At 40.5% G+C, this 15,670-nt stretch overlaps 1 protein-coding gene across 5 annotated transcripts in view; it reads left to right on the top strand.

Moving 5' to 3' along the window:
• The window catches only part of LPAR1 (lysophosphatidic acid receptor 1), a 74,118-nt gene that overhangs the window by 6,934 nt on the left and 51,514 nt on the right, over nucleotides 1-15,670 (top strand). The window lies entirely within an intron of this gene.

Below are 15,670 nucleotides of genomic sequence, written 5' to 3'. Positions count from 1 at the left end.
AAATTTGGCTGCCTTGCCTAAGGTTGTGCTTATAGGAGTAAACTTGATGGCATGCTTCTGTAGTTGCATGCTAACTTTGAATATATAAAACTAATAATGAAGTAAAAAGCATTTGGGAAATTGGTAGGGGAATGTTAGCATAGAAGCATAAATTCAGACTGATGATGATAAGCTTGTCAGTCCCAAAGGGAGTGTAAAGTGCAGCAAGGTCTGTATTTTTACTGTGTTGCATGTCAGTGACTATTGCACTTGGAAGGTGTCTTTGCAGATGTGTGTGCAGTCCTGCTAAAGTATTTTATGTTGTATTGGCAAATTATTAGTACATGAGAATAACCTGAATGTTTCTTGCATCCATCAGAGAATGTCTCCGGGAATTTGTGTCTTTTCAGGATGAGCCAGCTAGTAAGAGCATGATGTCCTGTGTGCCACAGTGACACTGGGATGTACTAGCAGTGGTGTTTGACCATATGTTAACCATCCACGTAAGCATTAGATTTGGTTGAGGAGCAAAGCCTGGGCTTTCAGTGAAGAATTCATTGGGATTTTCAGCTGTTTCTATCTATGTGTCTCCCTGTTTGTTTTTACATCCCTGCAGACACAAGTCCAGTGCATCAATAGGTCATTGCCCCTTCATTCCTCTTGCCAAGGGAATAGAATTCTTAAATTGTTTTTCTGAGATACTGCAGCGGGACAAACAACTTCAAGGAAATGTATGTGTAGATAGGTACCCAGCATTCAAGGAGTATGATCTTGAATGTGACTTGTACTTGAAATGTCTATATTATAAATGTCTATCAAGTTTATTGGTCTTTCTGTCTTTATTTTCCTTTCTGTCCCTCCAAAATATGTGCCATATGTGGAGAACAATTCTGTGGAAATGAGGCATGTATCTCTGAGCTGCCCTGGCATGGTTTCTGCACAGGGCTTTGAGAGCTGCCCCAATGTAGCTAGCAATGTAGCTATCAGGATTGTTTTGCTCCTCCTAAATATATTGATGGAACTACTGAAAACTTTATCTCAGAGCAATGTATTTCCCTGTACAGAAGCCTTGCAGAAAAAAGAAGGCTTTTCTGAATTAGTGTTTGCTCCCATCTTTTAGCTTCTTGTTTACAGTAGTTACAGTGTCCTATTTCAGAAGTCCGTGCTAGTGGGACTGGAAACTGACTGAGACTTCAGGGTATTACTATAATCAGAACAATCCTGGTATTAATGAATGGACTAAAAATGAGTCTTTAGAAGAATTCAATTTTGCAAACAGTTGATAGGAATAGCATAGGTTAGTGCCTGCTTCTCCAAGAAGTACAGTGTGTTTCTGTTTCCTGCCTTGGATTGCTTAAGTTTCACTTGCAAAAGCATCCTAGTAAGTTCAGCCTAGAGGAAAAAAATTCAGCAGGAGATGTGCAATCTGATGACAGGAGGGAATTTATGATTTTAAAAAACATAAATGCCTTAAAAATAATATGAGCAAAGGCTTGTGCCATGATCCTGCATATTTCCATCCCCAGCATCTCTTCCACAAAGTTTCTTGCCATGAGTTGCACAGATTTTTATGACCAAGTTCTGTTTGGGAGACTTGTTTACAGCTTTCTCAGTTCTTCTTTCTAAGTTGTTCCCAATATGCTATGAATATTAGGAAGGGATCTATGTGGGGTCTTTGGTATAATTTTTGTGTGAAAACAGTTACTTTTTCCCTCAGAAGTGGCACAAAAGTGCAGGAACAGCTTTGGCAAAGAAGCCACACCCTGCTCCTTCATGCTTCATGTGAGAAAGGAGGGGGGGAAATGCTGACTTTTCTTGGAGCTCCCAAGATGAGGTGACCTTTCTTAGTTGGAAACCTGAATGTGCACTCACCATGCATCTGCCTCCTGCAATTGCACCAGAAGTCATTCTGTGCTCTGTATGTTCCTCTGAGTGTTCCTCCTGTGGTTTGATTAACTTTCCTTCCAAGACCCTGCAAGTGTTATCTCCTGCTTGTATAGTGGAGCCGTGTCTCCACTAGAGGGGGATGCCAGTATTGCTGTAGTGGGAAATTTTGAGGATTTGGTAAGTTGTGGTGCTTTACTCTTCCTTCTCGCCTGCCAGTGTTGCCCTGTCCGTTCTGCCAGCATGCCATAGTGCATTTTTGTATAGAATTATAGAAGGATTTGGGTTGGAAGGGACCTTAAGGATCAGCTAGTCCCAAGCCCCTGCCACAGATAGGAGCACTTTCTACTAGACCAGGTTGCTCAAAGCACTGTGCAGCATAACCTTGAACAGTTCCAGGGATTGAGGTATCCACAGCTTCTCTGGGCAACCTGTTCCCACGTGCCATTACTCTCAACTAAATAATTTATTCTTAATATTAATTGATACATACCTTCTTTCTGGGTCAATTACCCCCTGTCCTATCACTACATACCCTTGTCCCTTTCCAGCTTCATTTTGTAAGCCCCTCTTTAGGTACTGGTAGGTGCTATAAGGTACCTTCCCAGAACCTTGAATTCTCCAGGCTGGATGACCCCATTCTCTCAGCATGTCCTCATAAGAGAGCTGTTTCAGCCTTCTTATCATTTCTCTGGCCTTGTCTGCACTAGCTCTTTCTTTTGTTCAGAGATCCAGAGCTGGATGCAGCACTCCAGGTGGGATCTCCTGAAAGGGGAGTATAAGGTTGCCTGACCTAAGAGAGGCCACTCAGTAATGGGAGGCTGAAAATCAGATCCAGCATGCCTAAGTGAACTGTGTCAGGGATGAGTGAAGCTATGCATGGGCCTCAAGCTTTGGTGGCATGGACGCAGCTGGTGTGTGCAATTGTGGGATGCCTAAAAAGTCTGGTTTGTGGGTGGATTTCAGTACGTTCTCCTTTTGTGGCCTGGATCCCTTGAACTTCTTAGTTTATTTGTGCGGTCACAAAAAAAGTCTTAGTGGTTCCTAAGTAATGCTTTATGGATTATGCTTTTGTTACAAAACTGTCTGAAGGAGGCTTTGAAGTGTGTAGTGTTTAAAGTTTGTACCCATGCTAATGTGCACCAAGTTCCAACGGAAGAGCTAGAGGCAAACTACTAGTTCTTATTTTCTTTTTTCTTTAAGATTAATCCATTGATATTTTGTTGTGCTTTCATCCAATAGGATGGTTTTTTTGCCTTTCTTACTCTTTTAAAGAGCTTCAAAAGGAGTTTATCGAAAAAGTGGTGGGACAGACTAGATAGTGCTTGGACACTAACCTTTCTGTCATCATATGTGTTAGAAAATAGGGGTTTTTGGTTTTTTTCTGTTTTTACATCAACTCTATTCTGCCTCCTGGCTTTCTGTTTTCACTTGAATTTGTGGTATCTCCCAAATATTCTGATTGAATATTTGTTGTTTCTGTTGGGCATTGTATATGTCGAGGATCTAGTCAGAGAAGCTGAATAATCACTGAAGTATGGTGTGAATTTACAACAGCCTACTTAATTCATGTAACCTCTTGCATGCACTAAGAGCTTGTCTGCTAAACACAACTCAGAGTTAATCCAAGTCAATTCTTCAAGTGAATTAGTCAAGCTATGAGCTAATCCTCTGTATTTACCTGATTGTTCAGATAGCCAGCAGCCTAAGTTGCTTTCAACTTCACTTGATAATTGAAAGGGGAAGGGTCGAAGGGAAAGGTGATAAAGTCTTGATGTTTTCTTCATATCCGTCCTTTCAGGGCATATTTCAGTTGTGCTTTGCATTTATAAATCCTGAATTCATAGAATGATCAGCATAAGCTATCCAAGGCCAAAACCCAGTACTCTGCTGCAGTTCTCTACTAAGCATTGCTGACAGAGCCTGCTGCTGCTCCCAGGATATTTTGTGAAGTGTGTTACTTCTTGATCATCCATAAAAACTATTCCACAAAAAGTCCAACCAGTTGAGCTGGCATACTGTAGACAGCAGGGACCATGATGCAGACTGTAAGGACTAGGAAGCCCTGTTGATCTTTGCCAAGAAACTAGGAACCAGCCCCACTTTTACAGCAGGGATTCACAAATTCTGGGTGTATTGTTCTGAGCACACCAGACACTTGGATGATGGACAAGAAGTAATTCTCTTTCATTTGTCAACATCAGGATTTTTGTTGTCTTGAGCTACTGGGTTTGCTCCCCCTCCATTTTGACAAGATCAAAGGTAAGATCTTATTTCTGGGTCACTGCTGTCCATCAGATAAGTTTGTTTGTGACCTGGGGAAAGAGCAGTGACATGAGAATAGGGAATTTAAATCCTGTCATTAAGATAATTCTTTTTTATTGTTAATTCTAAGCTCTCTCAAACTTCATTCAGGTTAACTTTGAAAAATACAGCCCTGCAGAAAGTGTCTGGAGAAGAGTCAGTTGAACCAACGCAGATGTTGCATAAATATTTCTGAAGGATGCATGACTGTTATTTTTGGTTTGACGGGTCGATAAATAGTTCCTGTGTCTGCATTGGTGGTGGCCTGAACCATGTTACACTATTGCCTTACAGTCTTCAATGTATTGTTGTGAGCAGGGGGAATAGTTGGCAAATTTCTGTTTCAGATAAACTAAATTAAACTCCTGTTTGTGTATCATTGGTCATGGCACATGTAGATCTATATTGAGGTGGTGCCTTTGTAATTTGGGATTTGGGGTTTGGCATGCTTAATTGTGAGCTTCCTTGGCTTCACATTCCAGATTATTGTATTTTGTGGTGGTTTATTCTGCCTGAAGATTGAACATCTGTTTTGTGGATGTGGGGTAAAAAGGAAGTATTCATTTTAAGGCTGGCCCCCCTCAAAGATGTTTAGAGAATTGTGACATTTTATTATCATCCAGATGGCTTCTTTTATCTAGCAAAAGGATATTGCCTGAATGTTAAATAAAACTTGTTTCAGAAGAGTACCAGCCTACTACTACTTTTCTGAGTTTAAAACAAAAGGTGGAGTTTACAAATGGAGTCTCTGTTGCTGATCCATGCAAGTGTTGAGTTTTTTATTTCTTCTTGGAAACATATATTAAAATTCTTTTTGTGGGTTGTTTAGAAGATTAAGTTCTTGTGCTTTTTCTGCTGAGTAGTGATAGTTTGGAGAAAAGCATCCTGATTTCTGATATAGCTACCATCATTATATGATATAATGGCTTGGAAGGGACCTTAAAGATCATCTAGTTTCACGCCCCCTGCTGTGGAGATGGGCACTTTCCCTAGACCAGGTTGCTCAAAGCCCCATCCAGTCTGACATTAAACACTTCAAGGGATGGGACATCCACAGCTTCTATGTGCAACCTGTGCCAGTGTCTTATCACCATCACAGTAAAGGATGTCTTCCTAACACATCATCTAAATCTGCTCTCTTTGAGTTTGAATCCATTCCCCCTCCTACTGTCTCTACATGCTCACATGCTCTTGTAAAAAGTCCCTCTATCTTTCTTGAAGTCTCCCTTCAGGTCCTGGTAGGCTGCAATTAGGTCACCCTGCTGCCTTCTCTTTTCCCAGCTGAGCAATCCTGATTGCCTCAACCTTTTCCTATAGGAGAGATGCTCCATCCATCTCAACATCTCCTCTGGACTCAGTCTAACAGGTCCATGTCCTCCCTGTGCTGGGACCCCAGAGCTGGATGCAGAGTTCCAGGTGGAGCAGAATCCTCTCCCTCCTTCCCTCCCCTGCTGCCCACGCTGCTTTGGATGCAGCCCAGGGCACTTTTGGCTTTCTGAGCTGTGAGTGCTCATGGCTGGGTCATGAGCTTCTCACCCACCAGCACCTCCCAGTCCTTCTCACCGGGCTGCTCTTGATCTGTTCACCCCCAGCCTGTACTGATACTGGGAGTGTCCTGACCAAGGTGCAGCACCTTGTTCCTGGTCTTGTTAAACATCATGAGATTCCAGTGGGTTCATTTCTCAACCTTTTCTGGGTCCCTCTGGATGGTGTCTGTCTGCATCTATCTATCTATCTAATTTGTTGAGGGTACACTCTATCCCTGCTGCTGTGTCATTAATAAAGTTGATACAAAAAGCTTTGTCCACTGTTACCCTCTTTAATTACATTAATTAATAAGCAAAATAATAATGAGAATGTATTTGGACCTAAATTCTGTCCACTACTGTTGCAATTCCAGTGTTCAGAATAATTTTAATGAGCAGCTCCTTGCTCTGTCACTCTTTTTCTCTCTCTTTTTTTTTTTTTTCTTTTTAATAACAGAAGAGACAAAAGAGGACAAAGCATGCACCATACTTTCTTTTATACACATCTGTGCGCACAGTGCTGGCAACAGTTGTTGCATCTTAAATGTATCTTAAATTATGAGCTATCTGTGGTTACTTTGAACTTTTCTGCCTCTTCGTTAACTAGTTCAAATTTCATGTCTGTCAGTAGAAATAAACAATTTCAAAAGAGTTTCAGAAACTGTGTGGAAATTACTTCTTTTAGGAGTATTTGGTACTATAGATGTCAGTATGATGAAAGTGTATATTTTGAAAATACAGTCACATGACAGCAGCTTCATTGTGGTTGTGCTATGAGAGACCATCCATATTGTAGTGACTTGTTTTTGTAAGCCTAAGCTGACTGGCATTATTCTCCTGGAGTTGGTGTCTAGCTGTATTTTTCCTCTTTATTTTCTTCTGATTTTGGAAGTTTAAAGTAATGAGATAATGTTGAAATTTGATGATTGCATGAATTATTACTCTGGAATCTTCCTAGTTCTTTAAGTCACTGTTACTTGAAATGCAAAAATTAAAAATTCACTTTTAAGAATATCTTCCGGTTCTGGTATTTACCAATTTAAAAAATATTGTGAAGCTAATGCTGCAGTTGTTTCTTGAAGATGGTGCTGTGGCTAGCAGAGCAGTTTTTGTGTGTTTGGTGTGATTATTTTTATACTGACCTGTTCATTGTGTTGAAGAAGCTCCTAGTACTTCCCAAGAAACATGCATCTAACAGCCAGCATCCCTTGCATTAAGGCGATGCTCAGTCTTTTCCCCCGGAGAGTGAGAAGAAGTTCTCCAGCCTTTATAAGTGGCAAAGGAACAATCATCTCTAAGCAATTCCTCACAAGCAAACACTTATGGAAGTCATTAGGAGAGAAGCTAGATAATGACTGAAATAATTCTAGAAGTGCTGGATAGTAATGGGAAGGCAGACTGATGTGTTAGCTTTAAAGGGCAAACTGCAGGAAAATGAGAAAAGTTCTGCATGGCTTCATCAGTTTTTTTTAGTTTTCAGACAAAGTTTCTCTTTTCAGAGAAGTATGAGACTTCAAGAGAAGATGAGGTATCATTCTGGGTTTAAAAAACAGCAACAAAATGCTCCCCAAGAGATGGGTGTGGAATAGATACAATATGGAAATAATCAGGAAAGGAGGTTTAGCAAGTGAGAGAATTGCACAGGATCGTGCAAACTGACCTAGGTCAGGGAAGAACGGAAAGGATTCTGGAAAAGTACAACTACATAAAATAAGTGAAAGTTTTGTCTGACTGCAAATGAGATTAAGTGCCTCAATCTGTAGCAGAGAAAAAGGTATCCTGTGTTTAGCAAGGAAAAGGAGTATGATTCAGTTTTTGAGAGCACAATCATGACAGTTCCAGAAAAAAAAAAAAAAAAAAGTTGAGATGTTAATGGAAATTAGGAGTGTGTATATTTTCCTTTATTTTGGTAAATTTCTCTTCATCAGTATGCAGAGAAACTTGGATTAGCCTGCTGCTGATGCAGTTTGTATCATAACTGACATGATTTAGGGTGAATATGTTCATGACTTCACATGTTACAATGCTATATCCTATGGGTTTTTCCTTTCAAATTATTCTTTCTGTCACTTAATAAAATGTGACATTTTCTTTTCCCTCAAAAAACCCCAAAATAACGAAATACACAACACTAAGACAAAAACAATTCCTGAAAGAATGAACATCTTTTAATTTTGGGAATAATCTACTCACTGAAGATCATCTGGAGGTCCTTTCTGGGACAGGACCTCAGAGCACATAATGAAGAAAGGTAGACGTGTAGTTTAATTACAGACTCTTGAGCTGTCTGCCCTTTGGTGGAACACCTGTCGTGACTGTGATCAGTCTTCTTTTGTCATCCTCAGAAGGGGTATGAGACAAATTAGAGTGGCATATGGAAAAGATTACCCTGCAAGGTAAAGGCTTGAGGATATTGTACTATCTACTGGTTTGTTTGGTTATTTACATTGAAAATCTGTGAAGAGAGGTTTCTGTCCTTTTACACATTCAGATTGCTCTTCTGCTTTTATTTGGGGATGTGGGCAGGCTCTCTAACCTTGCCCTGGTGGGGTCACTGTGAAGGTGTCTGCTGAACTACATTCTTTGTGACACCAGATGATTTCTCTGAGGGAGTGCAACTGCATTATGATACTATTTTATTGTAAATTAATTCAGTGCATGATAAATTGTTAAGGTGACAGATCAACTCCCTAATCTGACAGTGGGGAAAGAGGACAGTTTCACACCACACTCCCTCTGCAGAGTTCATGAAACTATTTAGCTTGGTTAAGGAAGCTCCACCTGTGGCATCTTTGCTGAACTTGCAGGCTCTATTCTGTCATGGGAAGACTTAGCAGCAGTCTTGAAGTACTTGTATTATTGAGGCCAGAACAATGATCTTCCCCAGATTAGCCACAGAGCTTCTATTCAAAAAGGTCTGAATGACGCAATTATTTTTTTCCTTGTTTGAAGTGCAGACTGCACTGTGAATGCAAATGGATTAGATTTGAGATCCTCTGTGGAACCTTGAATTGTGGAAGAGTCCTACTGAATTTAAGAGCAGTTTTTGAAATTTGTATAGAAATAAATTTCTAGCCTCAAATCACTACTGAATTCTTCATCTTTTTTCCTTACCTAAGAAAGACTAACAACTGTATTTTGAAAGTAAAGACTGAGGTAATGGAAACTGGAAATCTCTTTTAGCCCTGGGAAGTTGCAAACGTCCTTGCAGCAGCTTTTGAAAAGTCTAAAAGTCTTTGAGGTGTACAGGTGTGATTTGGTGGAAGACAGAAGGGAAGACAGGAAACATGAGTTTCTTTTTCTCTTTTTTTCTGGTTAGTAATGCACTTTGGGGCTTCTGCATTTTAGTTTGATCTTCAAGTGAGCTCTCGTGTATGTTTTGGTTTGGGGTTTTTTTGTCAGATGCTTTTCAGGTACCTGAGCACCTTGAAGTTGCATTTTCCTTGGTTTGCTTAAATAAAAGCTGAGTGCTCTGGCTAGCTGATGCTGTTTCAGTGAAGCAATCTGCAAGCTGATAGATGGCTAAACATGCTGCTGTCCTGCTTTTAATGCTGTTCATTGGTGAATATATGCTTTGGCTGACAAATTGCAATCAAAGCAGGCATCATACCAGCCCAAAAGTAGATATATTACTTACATGGAACCATAGCAGTAATAAAATCCCTGACTCTTTTTTGTATCACAGAATCACTTCCAAGACAATTGTTTAGGATGCTGTCATTCTGAAGGGGCAGCAGTGGTGTAGGCATTACCTGTTTTGACATGTTCAGTGATTAGGTTTGATCTGTAATTGGGAGAGATTTTTGTCCTGTTTTTCTGGTTGTCAAAGTCCTGAGTGCTCTGATTGTGGAAAACAAAGAAAAAAATCCTACAAAACCACACACTCATACACAAAAAAAAAAAAAAAATAAAAAAAAAACAACACCAAAAAACCAGAAAAACAAGAAAAAACCAAACCAAAAAAAAAACAAAACCACACACCTCCATTTTTTTTTTTTTTTTAATGACAGTGAAACATTTAAAACACTACATTATTCTTATTGCAGGTCTCCTTCCCTCCCTTTTAAGCCTCAATGATATTTTGTTTAGCCAGTTTCTGGGTTGTGAATTTATTGTGTCAGGTTGGAAAATGACAGTTTTTAATAATTGCTCTGGGTATGTTAGTGCTCAGAAAGTGCAATGCTTCATCAAGCATTGCAGAAGCAGCCTGGATAGAAATTGATGCTGTTAGATTCACCTTCTCAGACTGTGAGAGAAAATTCTGATCTCTTACACAATATCTGCAAGGAATTTACATTTAATGTCAAAGTGAATTAACTATAGACAACTGCAAAAAGATTACTAGGTCCCTAGGGGATTCCTCCACAGAGACAGGGATTTGATGGAAAAATGTTTCTAGATATAAATTGATTTCCAGTTGTGGTTTGGGTAAATATGTGCACTGTGTTTTGGGGATGAGGTCCTATTTCTATAAGCATCTTTTATTCTGTGTAGTTATTGCCCATCTTTGGTGCATATGTAAGAGCTTTTGCCCCTATATAGCATGCTAATCCAACAGCATCATGAAAAATTCACCTTGTTTCCTGTGGGTATCTCAGTTTCTTCTGCAGAAGTGAACGAATAAGCTCAGTTTTGTTGTACCTTCAGTCTATCTTTGGTCTTTAGTCTTAAACTTAAAAATCTGGCCAATTTCTTAGTGCTTATTGTAACTTTTAGTAACTGACGCCAAAAGTATCCCACTTCTGATACTGGAAAATGCAGAGTCAGGTATGTTTTACTATGGGTTTTGGGTTTGTTTCGTTTTTCAGTATTTGCAATGTGGAGATTTCCTATTGTTGTGTCTGAACCTTTTCATATGTTAGCAAATTCCATTCTGTTTTTCTAGACAGTGAAGTTAGACTCAAGAAATGTCTGGCTTTACTGGCAGGGACTGTTTCCAGGGGGTTTATGGTACAGCCAGCACAGGAGACATGGTGAGCTTGTCCCTTGTTTTTGGCACTCCCCTTTCAGACTTCCACAACCCCTCAGCAATACTTCACAAATCCATTTTCACAGTGAATTTATTCATTCTTATTAAGAGCTTCCAAGAGGGTGAGAAGCTATAGCTCTGTAGTTTTTTCAAGCAGTCTGGCTAGTGATTAGAAACAGCAGACAGGAAGGCTTTAGGGGTGGACCTATTTGTGGAAATGGTCTTCACTGAGATGACAGAGGTGTTGAACGTGCTATAAGAAGAGGTGTAACTTGTGCATTTTATTGGTAGTTGTACCAGTTTGATAGCGAACCACTGAGAGATTCCAAGTCAGAAGTACAGTTTAATAGGAAAATTAAAGTAAAGGCAGAAAACACTGGCTTAAACTGACAGAGTCAAAATACAACCTGACACCCTGTTGGTCAGGGGGGTGATAGCAGTCCAGTTAAGTGGTGGATGCGGTTCTGTTGAAGTGGTGATCCTGTAGTAAAGTCTGGTCCTGCTCCAGTGGTGGTTGTGGAGCTCTTGAACTATGGGAATCCAGTGGTAGATTGTCTGGTGTTCCAAATCTCAGGTTATGTCCAGGTAGGAATGCTTGGTTCCTCCCCTGGGCGGAGCATCTCACAGAGGGATGATGTAATTTTATGAGTCATGCAGGGAGACCTTGATGGCCCATTAGCAAAAGATATCCCTCAGAGAGAGCTGTCAGGGATGAGTCATGGAAGAGATAAAGAGCACTGCCCTACCTGGTTTTAATAGCTTATGAAAATGGTCACAGAGTACATACTTTTGGTTGCATCTTATGTTGTAACCTAAGACAGTTGGTCTGAAGGTGTGCTGATTGTTGCAGACACCACTACTGGACATGTTTAATCAATGCCATATACTAGATCTATTTCAGTACTTATTGCCATTAGATAGTGGATGTGATGACACTCTTTATCTTGCCTTCTGGAGAGGGGCGTCGGGTAGTAGAGCCAGGCTGACACAAACCAATGCACAGAATTTACTCTGTAAAATATGTGTATTCAAACACACCCCATCAGTAAAGTTTGATGGGGACCGCTAATTTTGTGCTAGTTTCCAAACTGTTAGTGCATCTCCTGAGGCAAGAGAAACAGTAGTCTCTTTGCTCAGACATCAGAAATTTGATGGGGAGATGGTAGGGAGTCTCATTAAATGAAAAAGAAATTGCTCACTGTTGTTCAGAAGAACTTCAGGGCAAGTGTTCAACAACGGGCTCCACCATCTGTCTGGAAATCTCCTCTTTTATTTCTTTTCTGCTTCTTTTGCCCAATATTGAATCACAGCTATTACCTTCTTACATCTTTTTTAAGTACTGAACAGAGTGCAGGGGGTTATCCTCAGTTGCAGATACAACATATCATGGAAGAGAGGGAGGGCAGAATTAGGAGGAAATTGTAAAGATCATAACCATTTCCACTGAGGAGTACACTAAATGCAGGTAGCTCAGCTTGCAACCTGCACACACTAAGCTACTTGCATTAAATATATTCCTCAAAACAAATTAGTTTGATTTGTCCTAATGCTTTGGTGGTATCATGGTTTTTGGTGAAGTAACCTCAAGGGATCTGCCTGGGAAATTCAGTTTTTAGAAGTAAAATAACAAGATGGACGTTGTCAGTTTCCAGTGGATGAAATCAGTTATGCTGATTAAATAACAGCTATTTCCCCACTAGCCAGCAAGAAAGAAACAGACTGTCTTAGTCATTGTGATTTTTTTTTTTTGAGTATCCATATTCCAAAGCAGAGTCAGATTGTAAGCCCTCTCAGGTGACATGGAAAAAAATTTGGAGAAATTAAACTATAGATTGTTCATGCAGTAGCCCTTGGGCCAGTCAGGATGAGACAGGATGTAAAAAGTGTGCTCTGCACTGCAACCAGGGAGAATGGACCTTCCTGGAATCTCTCGCAAGTACCTGGAGAGATTCGAGGACAACCCATGGAGTTCTGAAGTCAGCAATACAAAGGATCCAAGGCATCCTACACCCTGGCTGAAAAAGCATATCTGGCAGCTTATGAAGGGGATCAATGTGCTTCAGAAGTGATTGGCACCAAAGTATAGCACCTCCTGGCATCCTGGCTGCACCCCGGTTGGGCTGGATATTCAAAAGGAAAGTCCCTTCCACACTTCATGCTACTGATGCCACGTGGAATAAGTGGGTTGCACTTGGTCACACAGCAAGATCAAATAGGAAATCCAAATCACCAGAAGTAATCATGGACTGGTACAAAAGCAAAAATTTCAGTTTATCATCAGAAATGGAGGAGGAGGTAGTGCTGATGTGCTGAGGAAACCTTATCATGTTGTCAGCTACCTGAAAATGGGAAGCTATGTTCTCTCTTTACTGACAGTTTGTGCCATATCTTATGGATATGTCAAAAATGAAAAGCTGCTCTATGGAGTCCTGTATGGCAAGTTGCGAAGCCGTTGATGGAAAGGTTGGATCAAGTCAGGTTGCAGAGCTTAAAGCCATCCAGCTGGCTTTGGATATCACTGAATGAGAGAAGTGGCCGTGCTCTATCTCTGCACTGACTCATGGACCATGGCAAATGCTTAGTGGGGATGGCTGGAATGATGGAAAAAAGACAGTTGGCAGCACAGAGGAAAACACATCTGGGCTTCTGAATTGTGGCAAGACATCTCTGCCCGGGTAGAGGAGTTGCTGTAAAAGTGTGTGCTGTAGATGCACATGCACCCAAGAGTCAGGCTTGTGAAGAACATTGCAACAGCAGACCGGTGGATGAGCTGCTAAGGTTGAAGTGTCTTGGGTGGGTCTGGACTGGCAACAAGAATTGCTTCTGGCTCAGTGGGCCCATAATGCTTCTGATCATCAGAAAAGAGACGCAGTACACAGTTGGGCTTGTGATCTAGGGGTGGATAGCATGGCAGTACCTCCCAAGTTATCCACAACTGTGAGACCTGCGCTGCCATCAAACAGGCCAAGCGAATGAAGCCCATGTGGTATGGTAGGCAGTGGTCCAAGTACAAGTATGGGGAGCCCTGGCAGATTGACTACATCACACTGCTCCAGACACGCCAAGGCAAGTGCTACGTGCTGACCATGCTGGAAGGCAATACTGGATGGCTGGAGGCCTGCCTTGTGCCTCACGCCACTGCCCGGAACACTATCTTGGGCCTGGAAAAGCAAGTCCTTTGGAGTTATGGTACCCCCCAAAGAACTGAGTCCAACAACAGAAGTCATTTCAAAAATAGACACCTGAGCCTGGAGCCCTGTGCACTGCCTAGGTGGTTGTTCTATGCCCCAAAAGTCACCACAGGGCGCTGGAAGTAAGGGAATCTTGCATTCAAGAAACAGGAGAGGCTTGCAGTCAGGAGAAAAAACATGGGTACAGAGGGTCTGTGCATGGTTCATCATCTTAGAGGCAGCACGGCCAAAGATTGGTCTTTGAGCACTTCTGCATGTAAATCACCTTTTATGTATACTTATGCTATTAATATTGTTGCTGTTACTGTTTGTATTCTTATTTAATTGCTGTTTCCAGTAAATTGGTGTTATCTCAACTTGAGGCAGAAAAACACCTGTTGTGCTACCTATCACTTAACAAGTAGTAAAATGAAATGGTAGGCAGGACAAGTCATTGCTGTTGCTCTTCCCTGGATGGCATTTGTTTGTCTTTGTGACTGTTAAGGCTGCCATGGTGGGGTGATGTATTTATTTGTGAGCTGAATTAATTAATTGCAAGGAGGATTGTTTAGTGAAGGCTGCCAGAGGCGAGTGATGCCAAGTGAATACTTTCAGATGGCAGAAAGTCAGATGTGACATCTGGAAGTGTGACATTTGTGTGAGATCTTTTTCTTACTTTCTCACCTTTTTTACATGGTGTTCAAATGTTTTGTTTTCTTTGATGAATTTACAGGACCTATCCATCTGGGATCAATTAGTACTTTACACTATGAGCTGAACAGACTTCAGATTTTTTTTCTTAGTTTTTCACTTTTTTTTCTTTATGATGTTCCGTAGTAAAATTTTTTGTTTTCTCAGCTTTTTGTTTGACAGGCAGGGTTCTAAGCATACCTTTGGTTTTGGTTCAGACAGTATTCTCTACAGTCAACTTTAACTGTAATTTTTTCCCCACCTTCATTATCCAAAAGTGGCAGCATTTCAGAATTAAGAGAAAAGACTTTAAAATAAACTAACAATGACTGTTGTAAATTAGGTGCACTGAAACTGCTGCTTTTAAGCATGCCATGAGAAGAACAAAAAAAAAATTTCTTCTGAGATAATACGAGACATTGATGAAATATGTTGGTTGAGGATTTCAGGCTGTTGATAGAGCTTTACTGAAAATCACTGTCAAGTTGCAGAAGCTTTCCTAAGTCAAAATTCCAAGCTGATGCTATCTGTTTCCCTCATATGTCCATAGAAAAATTAGTGAATTTCTGAAAATTAGTTCAACTCTCATTTGTTAAAGAAAACAGGAAGCCTGAAGGTTGTGTTTGTTCTTTTACTTCGTGAAGACTATATTGGAGAGATGCTGCAACTCCATTTTCTGCCCTCCCCATGAGTATAAGAGAAGAAATTTGGAGTAGGGAGTGGAAAGAATGAAAGTTTACTAGCCATAACTGAGTAGGAAAGAATAGGGGTCACTGAAAAGCTATATAAAGATGGAAAAAGTGATCCTAGAGCCTGGAAGATGAGACAGCTACATGTGACGTAAGGCATGTGGGGATGTGTTGAAATGTGAAGCAGGCATTTCAAGATGATGCTTTTTAAGAAGGAGGAATAATTTCCACAGTGGTGTGCAAAGGCTGAGTTTAAATTAACAAGACCAAAAACAAAAACATAACTGAATCAGAAAAGCATGTGGAGCATAACTTTCCTACAGCACTTATCTGTTCTTTCTTGGCTTGGTAAGTTTTGCCTTTGAAAAAATGAACTTATGGTCAGGGAAGTTATTGGCATTGTCTGTGTAACTATAGCATGTCCTCAGTTTGAAAGATACCACAGAAATTTGGAGTAAT

Source organism: Motacilla alba, chromosome Z (assembly GCF_015832195.1).
Source record: "Motacilla alba alba isolate MOTALB_02 chromosome Z, Motacilla_alba_V1.0_pri, whole genome shotgun sequence".
Classification (NCBI taxonomy): Eukaryota; Metazoa; Chordata; class Aves; order Passeriformes; family Motacillidae; genus Motacilla; species Motacilla alba.
Note: the sequence above shows the minus strand (reverse complement) of the source record. Positions and strands in the feature narration are given on the sequence as shown.